The 20,210-nt window shown below is 39.1% G+C and overlaps 1 protein-coding gene and 1 pseudogene across 8 annotated transcripts in view; both read left to right on the top strand.

The window, feature by feature from the left end:
- The window catches only part of MAGI2 (membrane associated guanylate kinase, WW and PDZ domain containing 2), a 1,331,631-nt gene that overhangs the window by 1,036,140 nt on the left and 275,281 nt on the right, over window positions 1-20,210 (top strand). The window lies entirely within an intron of this gene.
- On the top strand, window positions 10,556-16,436 carry LOC309632164 (pyridoxal phosphate homeostasis protein pseudogene; annotated as a pseudogene). Its single transcript has one exon. The product of its transcript is annotated as a pyridoxal phosphate homeostasis protein pseudogene (transcript).

The following is a 20,210-nucleotide window of genomic DNA, read 5'->3' as shown; positions in this document are numbered from 1 at the left end:
GACGTCACTGAAGTCAATAGGAGATAAATTACCATGCAGACCTTTGTTTATAAGTGTAATTCTGCTGGTTCTTACAAGCTGCCAGTGAAATTAGAGATGGAGTGTGCTGGAGTCTGCAAATATCAAAACTGCTACAGCTGCAGAAACCTTATTCCTGTATCCAGTGTAATTATGTGCCTCTCACATGCTCCAGCTGAGGATTTGCATGAACTGACAAGAGCACACACGGTAAATCTTGCGTCATCATCTGAGTTACTACTTTGTTCGAAAATCCTGTAAGGTGAATTTTGCATTTCTTAATGGTGAAAACTATTGTCAAAACGGAAAACATTTCACCACGTATATGAGATATTGACAAAAGAAGTGGGAACTTTGTTTTGTGAAAGCAAGATTAATAACCTAGAACTGTCTTTCTCCGTATCAACAACTTTGTATTCCCTCTCTCTTTGTTTTAAAGTGTTGTGTCCTGAAATTTTCACTCCTCTTGCTTCTTTCTTGTTTTTCTTTCCTATTTTCTCACCGGAAAAAAAAAAGAATACTGGATATATTTTCTTCTATTTCTCATAACAGAATGAAAATTTTTGCCATTAAAAAAAAATGACTTAGATTGTCACATCTCTAAATTTATTATGAAGCACTTAATATACTTTTTTAATTTAATTTTTATTTTATATAGGAGTATAGGTGATTTACAATGTTGTGTTAGTTTCAGGTGTACAGCAAAGTGACTCAGTTATACATATACATATATCCATTCTTTTTCAGATATTTTTCCCATATAGGTTATTACAGAATATTGAGTAGAGTTCCCTGTGCTATACAGTAGGTCCTTGTTGATTATCTGTTCTATATATAGTAGTGTGTATATGTAAATATACTTTTAAGCATGGTGATAGACAAACTATATCGCAGCACTGGCATTTTTTCAGAGCAGTTTCTCATGGACTTATATAAAACTGTAATCCTGGATTAGCACATAAAAGCTTTGAAGTGTTACAGTAATGAGATTAAAGTGTGTATGTGGGGGGGGTGTTTGTGCGGTGTGGTGTTTGTGTGTGCGTGTGTGCGGTATGTGTGGTAGGAGTGGGCTGGGGGGGGGGGACGTTAGATGCAGCAAGAGCCAAGAGCCGGGTTTACAAGAATCCATCCTGTGTGCAGGGAACGTTCCTGGAAAACACGGTGCCAGGACTTTCTGGTCATTGACATTCGCTTACAGGCTACATCGGTGGTGACAGGTGTAATCTCAGAATTTACAAAGTAAAACCTCAAGTACAAATTAAAAGATATGGAATTGTTTTCAGTGTTTTTCATCAAAGCCGAGTCCTTGAGAATTTTTTTTTAACAAAATGCAAAGGTCATTTTTCCTTTGGAAAAAAAATAACTACCTGCCATTTCCTAGAGAAAAGGTGACATTTTTCTATGAAAAGGAGACATTTTGCCCAGAGGCAAGTGGAGGCAGTTTCTGGGATTGCCTGACAGTGAGTTTACGTAAGAGCAGAGCAAGATGCTGTGCCTCTGGCAGAAATGACATTTTCCTCCCTATTCAGCGTTGCAAATTCTGAAAAGTACAAGACCGATTTTTTTGGTGGTAATTCTCCCGGTCTCTTATTGATGTGTGCAGCAGCAAAACTAATTAATGTTATGAACATACACCGTGCTGAGACAAGGGGAGGTTGTACAAAGATGGCAAGCTGGCAACTGAGCCCTGAGACAGAAGTCCAGGGCTTTCCATTGGATTTCTATCACTGACTCATCTTGTTCTGTTTCAAAATTCACCTAGCACCTCATTGCACAGCAACAATATTCCCCTCTATTAAGAATTATTCAAAATAGATATATCCATTTGCTCATTCTTTTTTTTATATATATAAATTTATTTATTTATTTTTGGCTGAGTTGGGTCTTCGTTGCTGTGCGCGGGCTTTCTCTAGTTGCGGCGAGCGGGGGCTACTCTTTGTTGCAGTGCGCGGGCTTCTCATTGCAGTGGCTTCTCTTGTTGCGGAGTACGGGCTCTAGAGCGCAGGCTCAGTAGTTGTGGCGCACGGGCTTAGTTGCTCCGCGGCTTGTGGGATCCTCCCGGACCAAGACTCGAACCCGCGTCCCCTGCATTGGCAGGCGGATTGTTAACCACCGCACCACCAGGGAAGCCCTGCTCATTCATTTATTCAACAAATTTTATAACGGGATGTTGAGTGGTACTCTTCACAGAGCTGGCTCGAGGGCCTGTCAGCCTCCCTTAAGGCTGCTGTGGAATGACCCCACCACAATCAGCCCCTCCACTCTCACCCTAGTCTGTATAAACAGAAGCTGGAGAGGGGAAAAGGGAATCTCCAGGGTAGTCTCTCTTATGTGGGATGCAGCGTTTGTGTTAAGAGGTAATCCAGTGGTGCCCATGAGAAAGAGAGGGGTGCTCCCTTTCCCCATCTCCATCCAAGTGAAGGGGAGGCCCTAAGGGCACACTCATTGAAATTGGGGTTGCCTAAAGGAAGGGGAGTTGGTGGTTTGGTTTCCACATTAGACATCTGCTCAGGCCGTGGACTTGCTTCCTTTGCCAGTCAGAAGAGAAGAGAAGTGAATTGGGTGGGGGGGGGGATGGCAGGATAGAGAGAGAGAAGACATGGCAAGTATCTGGCATGGCAAGGCTGTGCGAGTTTTCTGTGGTCGAAGTGACCGTGGGGAAGAGACCTTCACTGGAGCCCGCTATCTTCCATGTACCACTCAAGAGAGCTGCCTGCTGGGCAAGGAAACCCAGCATCAATAGGCTGGGCAGTGCAGACTGGGCACCATGGAAATGAAAGAGGTCAAGCTTGAGCCAAATATTGCACTGACCCTAGGATGAATCCACAGATCGATTCCATAAGAGAGCCAGCCACCGGGTACCTGCCACTTCAGTGGCCATTTCTCTTTCACTAGACAAACAGCCACAACCTATGCCAAAAAAGAATGCCATCGCAGAGTTAAATAAAGAAACCCTCCTCTCTGCACATAACACACTGGAAAAACTAGACCTTGAAGAGTCAAGGAGGAGGCAGTGCCCCAGAGGCAGACCATGCCTCCCCTACCTCAAAGCTGTCAGGGTCCCAGGAAAACCCATGCGGACGGTAGGAGCAAAAGAGATTTAAATCAAGTTTAGGAAGCTGAGGCGTTAATGAGACTGGACACATGATAGCCAAAAGTGACTAAAAGTTACGGATTTTCCCAGGGGCATGAAAATAGTAACTGTAGAAAAAAATTACTTTATACGTTTACCACCCCCCCCCATGCCATAGATGATGCTGTTCAGTAAACAGGCCGTGTGCCCACCATGCATCAGCCATCCTTTCAGGTCCTGGGGGCCCGTGGATGAATGAGACAGCCTCTGCCATTAAGGAACATATAGTCTGGTAAAGTAACTGAGGCATGTGAACAATTTCAAGTGGCACCTGGAGATAAATACTAAAAGGGATGTGTACAGACTGCTTAGGGAGAACAGAGGAATAAGTCTCTCGCAGGAGGAGGGGGTGTGGGGAGAGTCCAGGGAAGATTTCACAGAGGAAGCGTGATTCAGAGACCTGAAGGGAGATTATGAATTTATCAAGCATGCCAGGTACGGGGAGTACTGTGTGCAAAAGTGCAGACATCCATTCATTCCGCAGGCACAGATGGGAGCTTTTACTATGAGCCAGGAGCTGTGCCAGGTAGGAGCCCAGCGTATAAACCCAAATCTGGGGGACACGCAAAACCCTGGGCTGTTTGTTATGCCCTTAAACCTAGGCGGCAACAGAGGTGGAAGATGCAACAGAAGTTGAGGTGGAAGGCTGCCAGGAGCTTCATGTGGAAGGGAACTATAAAACGTGCTTAGGAGGCATGGAGGGGTGATAAGTAGAGGAGCACCCTGATGAAATGTGCATTTTTAGAAAGTTAACTCCAGAGTCTGTATAACGTATGCATTGCAGAGAAACAGGAGTCAGAAGAGAAGCTAAGAAATGTGCAGGATCTCTTCCATTTTCCACTCCAAACCCACCTCCTCTAGTTCCCTGTATGGACTCCACCAATGGGCTCCCTTGCCCTAGAGCTCCCAGTTGGGCTCAGAGAGAGGGAAGAAGCAGCTGGCGGTCAGAAGGCAGGAAGAGAGTGAGGTCCTGGCACTCAGTGCCTCGGGTCCTTTGCTGCCAGGCTGCTGTGTGCTGGGCATACATCTTTTGGAATCTCAGCTCTAGCAACCATGGGAGGAGAAAGAGGAAACGAAGTGGCAAATATCTGGACAGTGGAATCAGTGTTCTTCTTGTCTGAGCAGATGAGATGAGTGAAGGGTCAAGTATGTTTGCTTGTTTGGGTTTCATGCTTGAGCAACTAAGTGGACTGTGGCACCTTTAATACAGAAGGAGAAACAAGTTTGGAGGGTGTAAGCTAACGTTTTAATAACTCATAAGGCATGAGGAATGAGGCTAAGTTAGGTAACACGTGAACAAGGCTTCTATGTAAGGTGTATGTCCATAAAGTTCAACATCTATAAACTCTCATCGAAGACAACTAAGTTCTCAATTCCACAATGTATATTTTCTTTGTTGAGTTTTATTTTATGACTCCCTTTTTGATTCCTTTTCAGGAAGAAGTGGTAGCAGTAGGATTGATTTTATATTGCCAGCAAAGTCTACACTGTTAGCAACTCAGTGGGATGGGAGAGGGGAAAAATTACATGCCAAAGTCTGCAACACAGAGAATGCACAGTGCTCCAGACACTGAATAGCTGCCCAAAGGAAGAAGGAGCAGCCTTGTTTTCCATCAGATTCTTCTAGGTTTTTCCAGATGGGAGAACAACCACAAATGGGTGAAAGTTATACAGAGACAGATTTTGACTTATTTTTTAAAATAGCTTAATGACAGAGCTACCCTACAACGGAATGGGTTGTCTAACTAATAACAATATTCATTCACTGAGAGTTTCATGTCACTGTGCCAAACTCTTAAAATATAATATCTGATTTAATCTCTACAATAACCCTGTGGTGTAGATACAATTATTCTTATTTTGTAAATAAGGAAGCTTAAGTCCAGAAAAGTTAAGAAACTAGCCAAGCTCACATCATCAGTACATAGTAAGGCTGAGATTCAACCCCTTCTTAACCACTGTGCTACTTCCTTCCAGGAGAGTAGTCAGCTCCCTAGAATTGGAGGTTTAATCCGAGTCTAAATGATCACTTCTCAGGTGTTTCTGCTCTGGCTGGAGGTTGAACCGTATGGCTCATAAAGTCACCATCTCTCAGGTGTGGTATCATGTGCTCCTCCTCTACCTGCCCTCTCTTCCTCTCACCCCCCCACCACCGCCGCTGCTAACTCTGTGTGTTATATGTGTTGTGTGTGTAACACACACACCTGTAACATATACCCTGTCTGCGTATCTTATATACCTCTGTCTGGCTGGTTAAAAAGACAGCTTCAAGGTCAACTCACAGAATGCATGATATTTTATAATAGCATGTTTTTTTTTTTCCTTGCCATATACCCCAGTGTTTTGCTGGGAGGAAGCCAGCAAATATATCTTGCAGCAGTTTCACATTTTTTATCAATAAATGATATATTTTGTTATTAAGAAGTACCGAATTAAAGGTGTTTCAAAACTTCTTGGAACAAGAAGGCCTATGAAGTAATTTTTTTCAAGTATGTCATTTAGATAGCCAAGTTATCTAAACACAGAACTTAGAGCCCTAAGAAGATTTCACGTGATCATTACAGTTCAAATGAAACTATGTTCTGTGAAAAGAAATCTATGTATACGTAGAATTGACCTAACTAGTTAGACTAAGGTGCAATGAAGTAGAATCCCAGGGCAGATCTCTGAGGCTCCTAATTCCAGACTGCCTCCTGGTTTAGTTTCAAGCCTGGGACACAAAAAGGAATGTAGTGTAACTCAAGAAGTGATCCCAAGAGAATTCACTTCTACGTAGGATGTAGAAACATCTTTGAAGTTTTTACATCAATCCAAGCATATGATGTCTCTTTTACTCGAAGGAAATGTCTGAATGCCCTTTGCTCACATAGCTGAGATGTTGAAGTGAGGAATGAGGTCCTCAGAGAAAAATTAATTACAGGAAGAGGATCATTACAGTTCAGTACTGAGAATTTGCATCATACTCTGTTCATCATAATCTAACACCCAAGTATATATCTGATATCCTTGTCCAGTAAATCGCTGGCATCATAGTATAAGATAGATGAGATAGTGACTATAAAAATATTTTGAAAACTGCAAAACAATGCTTCAATTATAAGTTAGTGTTACGGTGATTTTACATTCTCAAACATCTTAACATGCCACTTTCTCCATTTTAACTTACTACACTGATGTGCATTCTTATCTTTTCCCTTCTGGGTGTTGTCAATCTGTCTAATTAGATTATAGAATCATTAGGTGGAGGCCAATGGCTAATTTCTGTGTTTAGTATGGAAACAATACACTGTTGGTATTTAATCATCCATAGTCTCCTGTTCTGGCTCAGCAGGGTGTAACAATACATCTTCTGAAAGCTCACTAGAGTGAAAATTTCCCTGCAGAGGGTGATAACTCAAAAAGAGTTCTTCTTTTTACAAGGGTGTGATGGCTAAGCCACTAATCTATAGAATGGAAAATCAGCCTGAATAGATGTAAAAGAAAAAAATCAATATGCAGTAGTTGTTTTATGCAGCACTGTTCAATTCCAAAAGAACTGACAGTCTATAGAAGCAAAAAACAATATGTGTTATGCCATTTGGGAAAAAAAGCAAAGCAAATAATTCATATGTGGAACTTTTATGAGTGTCTCAAAACTGTTTAAGGAAAGCTAACTCAGTATTCCTTGGAGAATCATGAGTGAAACAAGAGTAGGGAAAGTATTAATTTATCTAGTTTTTAAGTAAAGAAAGAAAGAAAAAACACACAGCAAAGCTCCAGGATTCAGAGTTTATCAGTTCTGCGGCCAGAATCCCGGATTGCTCATCTGCTGTTCAATATAGTTTATAAAACCTGTAGGGATTTAGCAGTAGCTACTCACTCTGAGGTTAGAATTTAAGTTCTGCTCAAATTCTTAATAAAAAGAGTTTCATGTTTTTTTCTTTATAGTTGAATCCCTCTTGGTTTGCAACTAACTTTACTATGCTTCTTCTGGAGGTTTATTTAGCTTAATTGACAGTATCTGCTGAGGCAAAGGCAAAGAAAACAAAATTGCCCATTTCCCATTGATAGGTAGATTCTGTAAGAATTTGATAGGTTAATAATAGAAATTCTTTTAGCAACTCTGTTTTACCATATATACCCAAAGGGTTACAGAGTTCATTTTCTTCTCAGCTAGTAAGTAAAGCACCCTTTCTGAAAATACTATTAACACCACTTGAAATTCATGTAGAAACCAACATAAGGATCTCAGAATGTTTAAAGAGCTTCTTCTCTAATCCCCTCAATGTAAATGGAAGAAGGACAGGAACTAATTGCATCTGTTTCAACATTAAAATGCGATGTAAAAGATGAATTTTTATTTCTACACACCCAGTTTCATTACTGGGCTAAAATTTGGTGAAAGAGAAGGAATACACAAGCTTTTATTCATTGCTTGCTGTGCGCCTTGGAAAATGTAAGGGAAAAGAGACAACTTTGTATCTGAAAACACTTCCATCCGAAGTAATAGCTATAGGGGACAAAGAGACACTGTAAAAGAGACTATCTGTTAGTGATATGAACAAGAAATGTAAATTGAATTTATTGTCAATTTCTGAGCATCTATTTTACATATAGTTAAATATTCTAGTGAAATCTTATGTGCTTAATATATTAATTGAATTATGTATGTATATTTATTAACACAACTGTAAAACCTTCATAATAAATATTGATTTTGAAAACTAAAAAAAAAAAAAATAACAAAGTATTGTAGATAATTCTCTATCACTCATGACAGATGGATACCTAAGAAACTTCCCAGTGGACATCCTGGGACATATCTGTGGAAGTACCCAACTCAAAGACTTACGATGCAGTGAAATATCTTCTCTGACTGATTGTGGAAATAACAAAGCTTCCATCATGGGAAAGGTTTAAAAGAAGAATGTGTTTTGGAGTGAGCCAAGGGAAGTGTAAGAAACTGTTGAAGCAAAGCAAAATCAGTACTAAGAAAGAAGGAGAAGAAGAAAGAAATAGGGAGAAAAAAATGACCATAACTCCTTCCACAAAATGAAGAACATGTTTGTATACCTGCAAACTAATTCTAAAGTTAAAAACTTACTAAAATGAAATGGGACAGAAATGAGGTAGAAGCAGAACAGAAAAAAATCTCTAATTTTGAAGACTTAATTTATTAGCATCTTAATGTACATTTAATCCTTGTTGGAACAGTTGCAATTCTGAATATAATAGAGTCTGAGCTAATTGGCTGAGAATGATAATATCCTTTAAAACGAGCTTCTGGCATAATGTCCAGTCTTCTCTAGGCCTATAATTACTGGTGTGTGTATGTGAGCAAGGAACTATGTGATTCGGTTGGGCTCAATGGGCTGGTAATAATACCTCTGATCAATGTTTGAAACCCTCCAAGGAAGAACCCAGTGTGAATAGCATGACTAAATTCTATAGACAGCAGTGCTTGTAAGAAATAAAAGGAATAACAGGGTATGTGAACTCTATCATCAACTCTTATTTCTGGGAAAATGGCAAAATATGCAACCCTGCCAAGTATATGCCAGTTAACGTGATTCATTTCGGATGTGCATTAGCCCTCTAGCCCACAAATGTCCAGATGATGTCTCTCACTTAATACTAGGTCATATTATTTAATGATGTCACTTAGTTGTGTGAAATCAAAATGCAAACACTTAATTCCAAGTGGGAGACAACACAAAATGGTAACCAGAACAGTTGGCTAGGAAACTTGGGAAAATAACTTCTTACTTTCTTGCCTCAGTATCCTCTGTCCAAAACTATGATGGTAAATTAGATTATGTCATAGGTCCTCTCCAGCTCTAAAATAATATAAATGGACAATTGTGAGCCACAAAATTGCAAATGTTGGTCTAATAACAGTATAAAACTGTGGCCTTTAGATAGAATTCCCAAATCAGCAAACTGGATAAAGTTCATCCGTGATAAAGCAGTATGCCTGACAATCAACTCTGGGAATCAATGTCCTATCCTCTGATAGAAACAGCCACAATAAGTTGAATACAATCTAATAGAATCAAAATATAAGTACCACCAAAGGCAAAGTCAGCTAATTTTATAGTTTCTAATAAATATATACACAAGAAACTACATAGCTAAAAAACACCAACATTAAACATTTAATTATCCTGGAGCATGACTTGGACACACTACACAGTCACTATAATTGATTGAGAAAAGAATGATGGTTAAAGTTACCAAGCAAAAGGCAATAGACTGAAAAACAGTCAACTCAGAGGCCACGAGGCCATGTGTGGACATGCCCCTTGTTAACACTGATAAACTGTTACTGATGGAGCCAGTTCTAAACGTTCAAAGTTATGGATCATGCTGCCCAGGGCTAGCTGTGAGAAATTTGTATTATAACTGATGTCCGTCTTCATACTCAGCTTCTTTTTCTGTGCCCCCTTCCTTTCTTGATAATATAATAATTCCGCAGCAAGTTCTTTGTCCTACAAAGTTCCACTCTTCTTCTGTGTCCATCGTGCCTCTTCTCTCTCCCATCACCACCACACAAACATATAAAATAATCAGAGCTGCTACTTCCAAGATACTTCTTATTTTGATAGGTGAATCCTGAACCAAGGCCAAGACATAAGTTATTTTTATAGAAAATGAACGTGCTACATTAGTGTGCCTTCTTAATTCCATAATATAACTTATTTTCTTTTAACCTCCTCCGGGGAGCTGTAAGGCATCATTTTTATATCTTTGGAAGTCATGAAAAAGCAATAAAGAGGCATTATAAATACTTAATCTGCATGGCATCCTATTAATATGTCATTGTAAAATGCATCCTATCTAACAAAACGTCCATAGCAATAATATTCATTCTGAGAACATAGTAGGTGGCTCTTGAGCTACTGTTAAAGTCTTCTACTGGACTAATGCCATTTAAGGCAGTGTGGGTTCATTACAGTATTATTTGAAGAAGAATCAGTTATAAAATCAATCTATCATTGCACTATGTATCATGCACCAAGGCTTCAGCTGAATGATAAATAGTACAGAAACATTAAGTTTAATTAATCTTTCTAAGACAAATGGAGGAGAGGCCTTTCAAAGTGAACAGTATCTTGGCTTCCCTGGTGGCGCAGTGGTTAAGAATCTGCCTGCCAATGCAGAGGACACGGGTTCGAGCCCTGGTCTGGGAAGATCCCACATGCCACGGAGCAACTAGGCCCGTGAGCCACAACTACTGAGCTTGCACGTCTGGAGCTTGTGCTCCGCAACGGGAGAGGCCACGACAGTGAGAGGCCCGCGCACCGCGATGAAGAGAGGCCCCCGCTCACCGCAACTGGAGAAAGCCCTCGCACAGAAACGAAGACCCAACACAGCCAAAAATAAATAAATAAATTTATAACAAAAAATAAAAAAAAAAAAAAAGTGAACAGTATCTTAGTATGGGTTAACTTAGTATAGGTTGACACGTGTCTCCATGCTAACTCATGTCTCCAGAGCTCCTAGTCCCATAACTTTCTGTAATTTTAGGTCATAAATGCAATAATTTTTTAAAGTCATTCTAAAAAATCATTTTAGTATCAGGAGTATTTAAATCGACACAATAGCAAATAGGTGTATGATTTCTTTTGCCTCCGGAAAAAAAAAAAAAAGTGTTGCTTAACATATGTGGTTACAGCCTTAAATGCAGAAAAGTAAACAAATAATGCCCTACTGGCCATTGTGCATGACAATTCACAAACATTGTGCATGACAATTCACAAACATTGTTCATGACAATTCACAAACAATTCATTTGATATATTTCTTTATATCAAAAAAGTAACTTTTATGTCTTTTTTTCTATTTATAACTTTTTTCATACATATTTTGATTTTATTATTTTGTTTGTGTTAGTAACTGAGTTTCTATTCTTTATTATTCAAGTTGGAAAATCCATATTTGATGTTTTAAATTGACAACCACATAGATAGAACTTGAATTTTTTATGTTATTAAGCTTTGTGTCCGTTTCCTTGTCTTGTAATTGGCCCTTCACTAGCCAAAATATAACCAAAGCTATTTGTCCTACATGATTGAATAATTTTCATAGTACTTTTGGGGGTAGCTAAAATTTACCTGCCTAAATTTCATTCTGGACCTTAGTATTTCTATATGCAAATTAAATGCCCCTAATTTTTAATTTAAGAAAAACATTAGCATTTGAAAATAAAACTTGCAACTTTTTGGGTGAGGTTTTCTCCCAAAATTCCATTTCAACTAAATTTGCTTTGCTTGCCTATATATATATATATATATATATACCCATTTCATGGAATACTGTGTTTGTATTAATAGGCCCCCTCTGATCCTTTAACAAATTAAGAATTTTTGAAAAGTACCAAGAGTTTGCATACTGACTTTTATTTTAATTAAAAAGAAGAAAAAGAAGCCTAAATGTGTTATCAGTGTATGAGCACTTACCAAGGTGTTCTACCTTTATTGACCTGGAGTTATGGTCTAGAAAAGATACTATGTGTCCTCATCTTTGCCTCTTTCTTTACTACATTGAAACATTCTCATGCATCAGATGAAGTTCTAATTTTAAAAACTTCAGTTGTCCCTTTAGTCTCTTTATACTATCATTCTGTCACAATCTTTCATAGGCAATTATGAAAAATTATTCTTTACCTACTATTTCCCTCTCTTCATATCCATCCCCTTGATCTTCTGTAGTTTGGCTTCTGAAGCCACCACTCTACCCAAGCTTCTGTCTCATCAGCACTCCCAAATCCAGAGGCTTTGCTGGGAGTTCATTGCTCTTGAACTCTCAGAAGTACTTAACATTGTAGACCACACCCTCCTCCTTGAAACTCTGCCTTGCCTTGTTCTGTGACAAGGCTCAGCTGACCTTCTTTTCCTACTTTTCTAGTTGCTCCTGGAATCTGGTTTCCTTCTTTCTCATTTTCCCACTGCCCATGGGAATTGCCTTTCATTACATCTTTTGTTTTTCTTTTTCTATTTTGTTTCCTGGAAGAGCTCATCCATTCTCATTCTGGCTTAGCTACTTATTAGCTGTGTAACATAAGGCAAGTTATTTAGCCTCTCTGTACCTCAGGTTTCTCATCAGCAAATTGGAGATACTATTTGATGTGAAAATTAGAGTTAGCATGTAGAAAGCATTTAAAATAACCCTTGTCATAACATAAGTAACATAAGTCATTTGTCATCAGTCATAACATAACATAAGTAAGTCATTTGTTACTAGCCATGATCATTATTTGCTATCATTTCATCACACTTAAAACTACATCTTCATCTTTGATTTGTGTTTCCATATTTTAAACTGCTTTTAAGATATGATCAACAAAATATTCCATCAACAACACTTCAAACACCAGCATGGCCAAAACAGAAGTCAGTTTCTTGGGCCATATTTCCTTCTCAAAATGGCTTATCCTTTCAAATGCCCTCTTTCTATCACTGATATTACCATTCTCCAGGTAATCAACATTACATGGTAATTTAACATTTTTCTTTCACTGTCTACATTAAGCTTATTATTTAGCTTGTCAGATTTTCCCTTGTAATTTAGTTTGAATTCACTGAATTTTGTTGCTTTCCAATGCTCTGCTTGGTCCAGATCCTTGCCATCTTACACATGAACTAGTCATCCATATCTCTACTCCCAGTATCTTTATTCCAACCAAATAATATCTTATAAACACCACGTTCAGTATGTCATATTCCACCCACTGTTCTTATACTCAAGAAGTTAGAATCCAAAAATCTAACTATACCAATAATTGTTAAATAATTGGGAATTGTAGAGCTGATGTTGCTTTTAAAATACGTATTGAAAATTTAAGTTTATAAACTGGAAACTCAAATAAAACCTGAGAAGTATAAATATTTTATTATTTTTATAGAAGATTAATAAAGTAAGAAGGAAAGATCATAAAAATGTTTCAGTAAACTCAAACATATCATACAAAAGAGCCAATAATAGTATAATTACAATAATGATAATAACTGACATTTCTTATCTATATTACACTTTACAAAATATTTTGACATAAAATATTTCATTTGTTTTTCACACTAATTCAGTGAAAAAGGTGTTGATATTAACCCATTTTACAGAATTAAAAACAGAGGTAAGGCTAAGCAGCGTACCAGAGATCATACGCCAGGAAGAGATGGAGACAGAACTTGCCTTTGGGTCAAGTTCCATTGCATAATTTGAAAGACGTCAATAATCATTTTTTAACAACTTACTACATTTTTAAAACCTGGTAATAGAGCCTAATGAATGCTGAGTGAATGAGTGAATAACCTACCATATAGGCTGGAATAATTCTAAATTACTGTATATAGAACCACATCTAATACAACTTGGGTTTCACAATAGATAATCTATACATCTAAACCTCATGCACTATCTTATCACTGCTTGGCAAAACAGGAGTATACTGTCTAGAAATGAATAAATAATATTATCACTTTAGTACTAAAAGGTATCTGCCTTTACTTAAGTTCATTAGCCAAAGGATCAGAAGCCATTTCTCATTTTTTAATAACTGTCTTCATAATTAACAGCTTATATAACAGTAATATAGGTGAAAATATATAAAATACTTTTACAAGCATAAATAAAATTGCCTTTATTTTACAAATGTTGTCCTTTGAATATAAAATAGTCTAAAATTATAGAGTTGACAAAGATGAACATATGACTGAGTTTTAGGTGTAAATTCTCCCTTTCTTTTCTATATGTGGGATTAATATTCAGATAGCTCAACTGACATTGCCTACTGATTACAGAAATTATGAAGATGAAGCAGAATTTTCCTGGATATAGTTAATGCTCTGGAAAGAATGCTAATGATAGTTAAAACATTTGATCCTGAATTGAATGTATGTATCTCTCTATTCACTTGACTGTTTTAAGTAGGATTTAAAACTCTTTGGTGAAATTATTCAAAAATTTCTCAGTTGCAGATTACTTGGCATTGGCTATTACACTGCCTGTCTTATGTAAACATTATTCTTAAAACCATACCAGGACATTAGTCCCTGGGGGATGTGGAGAGAAGGCAGCATGTCGCGGAGCTGTGGGATGGGTTCGCCCTGAGGGCAATGAACAAGCGCGTGCAGCAGGCGGTGGCGGGGCAGCCGCGGGAACTCCCAGCCATCCAGCCCCGGCTAGTAGCAGTCAGCAAAACCAAACCTGCAGACATGGTGATCGAGGCCTACAGTCACCAGCAGCGCACTTTCGGGGAGAACTATGTTCAGGAACTGCTTGAAAAAGCATCAAATCCTAAAATTCTGTCTTCGTGTCCTGAGATCAAATGGCACTTCATTGGCCATCTACAGAAACAAAATGTCAACAAATTGATGGCTGTCCCCAATCTCTTCATGCTGGAAACAGCGGATTCTGTGAAGCTGGCAGACAAGTGAACAGTGCGTGGCAGGAAAAAAGGTTCTCCCGAAAGGTTAAAGGTTATGGACCAGATTAACACCAGCGGAGAGGAGAGCAAACATGGCCTGCCCCATGGTGGCCATGGTGGAACACATAAACACCAAGTGCCCCAGCCTGGAGTTCGTGGTGCTGATGACCATCGGGAGCTTTGGGCACGATCTTAGTCAAGGACCAGACCCAGACTTCCAGGTGTTACTGCCCCTCTGGGAGGAGCTGTGCAGGAAACTGAGCATCCCTACCAACCGGGTGGAGCCGAACATGGGCCTGTCCGTGGACTTCCAACACACGATTGAGGTGGGATCTGCGGATGTCCGAATAGGAAGCACCATTTCTGGAGAGTGAGATTACTTCAAGAAAGCTGCCCTGGACAAGCTTGCAGCAGAGCTGAAGGCCCTGGCAGCGGAGGTGGCCCAGGCACATTGAGCAGCGGCCCAGCTCAGGGGCCGGGTCCAGGAAGACTAACTATGCACTACTCTGGACTTTCCGTTTCACGTCCCCCACGTCACAGCACAGCCACGCCCTCCTCAGGACCTGGAGAGAGCATGCCTACGATTATGTGTGTTGATGGAAACCATCTGACTTAGTGTCTGGCACAGGAAGCTCACTTCAAGCAATGACTTTGGATTGGATTTGAGGAATCCAGACTTTTCTGCAGAACAGGTACCTGGGCAGTAGCCAGGAGTTGAGTTCAGGCTTGAACGTTGCCCAGGAGCACCAACTAACCCATGAATGCCTTTCCCAGGTTAAAACTTGGTGACTGATGCCTATAATCACCAAAGTCAAAGGGATTCCCACTTGTCATCCACTTCAATAGAAAATTTCCTGTTACCAACTCCGTACAAACCCCACTGAGTAGCCATCTCTGCTGCTCTGGAGCAGTGTGGTTTCTGCCCCCAGTCTCCACCCCACCCAGTAAATGTTGGTCTCCACTCTGGAATGGCAGTACAGGTAACTTCGGGACCTAGCTCGAGTTAGTTCACCAAACCCACATTGTGGCTGATGAGAGCTGTATCCTCAGCCACCGTGTGGTGCTGACCCTGAAAATTACAGGGCAACTAACAGCAGCGGTCCTTGGCCCTTTCTAACATCCTCCTCCAGAGACAGGACTTTGAGCTTTTGCCCCAGGCCCTATGGTGATGAGAATCAAATGATATGATTCTTCTGCCACCATAGTTCCCGTTATGATGATTACTTATCTCATAGCTCCCCAGAAGTGAAAGATCCCCTCAAAGCTGGTTCAGGCTCACGGTTTCAACAAGGCCTGGTTTTGAGGTTCCTGTTCCTGGGAGCATTTTTTAGGCATACTAATAGCCTCCCCTCCCAACCATGTTTATAAGGCGGAATTTTGCAAGTCTTGACGTTAATAGAGTAGCTAGCTCTTCGAAACCCAGAAAGCACAATTCTCGGATAGTCACGACAGACGACTGTAGTCTGGGTCATTGTTTGTTTTCCAAGTGGGTTTTTCTTATTTATTCAAGCCCCAATCTTTAATTTTATGAAACAACTCCCATGAAGCTGCTGCCAAAATGTAATTTTGTAAAACTTAAACCATTATGATTCCTGTACTATTTCACTCAAAGCTATAGTGTGATATTTCAGAGTCTATTAAATAAAAATGTGAGTTTGAAAAACAAACAAACAAACAAACAAACCATACCAATGACTTTCAGGAGCCTGAACTGAATTGTTGATTCAAGATAGAACTGGCCTTAATAACCAATAGAAAAGGCCACTGTGAACATGTGACTAAGTGGCAAATGGATAGCTCACTCGTTCCACTTTCTCAGAATTTCCAATATTTAGAGCATCATTGAGCATTTCAGTAAAAAAAAAAAAAAAAAAAAACAAATGCAGTCATTTGGTACCGAAATTAGTGCATAAAACCATAATTTTATATCCTAGGGATCTTCTGCATCATAGCATTTTTCTAATAAGCTTCATTAATATTTGGCAGTATGTCTTTTATTTAAATGACTTGATGACAGTCTCAAAGGAAAGAACACTGTAGATAGCACTTTATTTCTGCCCATAGTTGGAATGTGGACAAGAAACCAGTGTCAATTAGTGAAGCAGTAGCCAAGTTAAAATGGATTTAAATTGGAGAAACAATGAGCTTATCAAAATGCTGTTATTTTAAATGCCACCCTGTAGGAAAAGTAGACAATGCAACCCATATTCCACCATGAGACATACTTTGCTTGAGTTCATCATTAACATTACTGATGATTAGAGGGAGAGAAGGGTTTGGATGAGGAAATAAAAGAAAATCTGACTTGGGCTTGCTTGCCCTTAGAAAAGCCTGCTAATTGGCCTTTCAATTAACTGAGGAGAAGCCTTTCAAGTCTTTAGTAACAGTGAAGTGGAACTACATTAGCACATCCACTTCCTCTTTTTTTTTTTTAACAACTTTATTGCAGTATAATTGCTTTACAATAGTGTGTTAGTTTCTGCTGTATAACAAAGTGAATCAGCTATACATATACATACATGCCCATATCTCTTCCCTCTTGCGTCTCCCTCCCACCCTCCCTATCCCACCCCTCTAGGTGGACACAAAGCACTGAGCTGATCTCCCTGTGCTATGCGACTGCTTCTCACTAGCTATCTATTTTACATTTGGTAGTGTATATATGTCCATGCCACTCTCTCACTTCATCCCAGCTTACCCTTCCCCCTCCCCATGTCCTCAAGTCCATTCTCTACCTCTGCATCTTTATCCCTGTCTTGCCCCTAGGTTCTTCAGAACCATTTTTTTTTAGATTCCACATATATGTGTTAGCATATGGTATTTGTTTTTCTCTTTCTGACTTACTTCACTCTGTATGACAGTCTCTAGGTCCATCCACCTCACTACAAATAACTCAGTTTTGTTTCTCTTTATGGCTGAGTAATATTCCATTGTATATATGTGCCACATCTTCTTTATCCATTCATCTGTCTCTGGACACTTAGGTTGTTTCCATGTCCTGGCTATTGTAAATAGAGCTGCAATGAACATTGTGGTACATGACTCTTTTTGAATTATGGTTCTCTTAGGGTGTATGCCCAGTAGTGGGATTGCTGGGTCGTATGGTAGTTCTATTTTTAGTTTTTTAAGGAACCTCCATACTGTTCTCCATAGTGGCTGTATCAATTTACATTCCCACCAACAGGGCAAGAGGGTTCCCTTTTCTCCACACCCTCTCCAGCATTTATTGTTTGTAGATTTTTTGATGATGGCCATTCTGACTGGTGTGAGGTGATACCTCATTGTAGTTTTGATTCTTATATTTGTAATGTAGTCTGATTTGCATTTCTCTAATGATTAGTGATGTTGAGCATCCTTTCATGTATTTGTTGGCAATCTGTATATCTTCTTTGGAGAAATGTCTATTTAGGTCTTCTGCCCATTTTTGGATTGAGTTGTTTGTTTTTTTGATATTGAGCTGCATGAGCTGCTTATATATTTTGGAGATTAATCCTTTGTCAGTTACTTCATTTGCAAATATTTTCTCCCATTCTGAGGGTTGTCTTTTTGTCTTATTTATGGTTTCCTTTGTTGTGCAAAAGCTTTTAAGTTGCATTAGGTCCCATTTGTTTATTTTTGGTTTTATTTCCATTTCTCTAGGAGGTGGGTCAAAAAGGATCTTGCTGTGATTTATGTCGTGGAGTGTTCTGCCTATGTTTTCCTCTAAGAGTTTTATAGTGCCTGGCCTTTGAGGGTTTTTATTGTGTATGGTGTTAGGTAGTGTTCTAATTTCATTCTTTTACATGTAGCTGTCCAGTTTTCCCAGCACCACTTATTGAAGAGGCTATCTTTTCTCCATTGTATATTCTTGCCTCCTTTATCAAAGATAAGGTGACCATATGTGCGTGGGGTTATCTCTGGGCTTTCTATCCTGTTCCATTGATCTATATTTCTGTTTTTGTGCCAGTACCATACTGTCTTGATTACTGTAGCTTTGTAGTATAGTCTGAAGTCTGGGAACCTGATACCTCCAGCTCCATTTTTCTTTCTGAAGATTGCTTTGGCTATTCGGGGTCTTTTTTGTTTCCATACAAATTGTGAAATTTTTTGTTTCCACTTCCTCTTTGTTCAACAAATATACACGGTCTTTTCTTTGTTACCACATCAGTCCATTTGCAATAGGTATTTTCACCCTTTCTGATTCAGTTTGTCCAAAATGTGATTTTTCTGCCTAACTGTCAGTCCTCTGAAAAGCCAGGTCATTTAAGGTGATGGATGGTAAGCAAAAGTTAAGCCATATTGTTTTTTGATACCAACAAATATTGGTTCTTTCTTTATATTACATTTATTTGTAAACAATCAGCAATGTATTGCCAATTTAAAGCAGTGTTTTAGCCTAAAGGTGACGATTCTCTTAGTTTTGAAATAACAGCATTACCAATCTGGAATGCTTAAAAATAGAGGGAGTAGGGGAGGAAACCATGGGCTGAATGACAAAGAAAAGGATCCGGTCACTCTCCCATGTATACAGTGCCATGGAGAATGCAAAGGGGACACCATTTAGAAGGATTCCCTTTGCCTTGATTCCTCCCTTTAAAGGAGGTTGGTGCTTATAGTTACTCTGCTATTCAGAAAAGGAGTTTCAAATTCTGTGATGCTGACCAACATCTAAGGATCTTGAGTTACTTTGTAAACTACCATAGAACATAATAGCAGTTTTGACTGGTTAAGGTAAATCATGAAGTAACTCACTTCCTTCAACAGATACTCATTTATCTCACAGTTTACTGAGCACCTGGCACATATGATTAGCCACCAGGCTACACACGGTGCTCTTCCCTGGAGACTCAAAGTCATGCTCACTGTCCCATGGAGCTTTCTGTTCAACAGTGATGACAATACAAAGAATCATCAGAAAAGGGAAAAATGGCCGACCAGGCAGGGTTTCATTAAAGCAGTATCATTGGAGTTGTGTCTTAAAGGATAGTCTTTTAAAAGGCAGAGATGCATTCTAGATGGAGGACATAAACAAGACAAGAAAAGCTAAAAAGCATGGAGCATGTTAAAGGATTATTAATAGCCGGTTTTGTCTATAGTGCATGACAATTCATTCAATAAATATATACTCAATCTGTACTATGAACAAGGTTCAGTCTTGGACTCTTGGGATAAAGCAGTTAAAAACAAAACGTTGGCTCATGCACTAATGGAGCCAACATTCTGAAGGAGAGAGATAAGCAATAGAAAAAAAAATAGATCTATAATATAATGGAAGTAGTGAGAAGTGCTGCCCTTTTCAAGCTACCTTGTTCTCCTTACTGATGTTCTCCTGGAACTCATCAAGCAAGATCTTGCTTCAGGGCTTTGCATTTGCCATTCTCTATATCCAGAACACTCATTTTCAACACATTCACAAGGCTCTCTTCCCTCACCTCCTTCAGACCTCTAGTCAAATAGCCCTCTCTCAGTGAAGACTTTCTTATTAAGCAGTAACCACCACTCTCCCCCAACACATCCTATCTCGCTTCCCTGCTTTGATTTTCACCGTACAACCTATTTTCATCTGGCATGCTATTTAATTTGTTTATTGACTCTCTCCACACTGGAAAGTAAGCTCCATGAAAGAAAGGGATTTTTGCTTATTTTGTTTAGTGTTATACTCTCAGCACCTGTACA

Source organism: Balaenoptera borealis, assembly GCF_965194805.1.
Source record: "Balaenoptera borealis genome assembly, chromosome: 7".
NCBI lineage: Eukaryota > Metazoa > Chordata > Mammalia > Artiodactyla > Balaenopteridae > Balaenoptera > Balaenoptera borealis.
The sequence above is the reverse complement of the archived record's forward strand: the minus strand, read 5'-3'. Positions and strand labels throughout refer to the sequence as shown.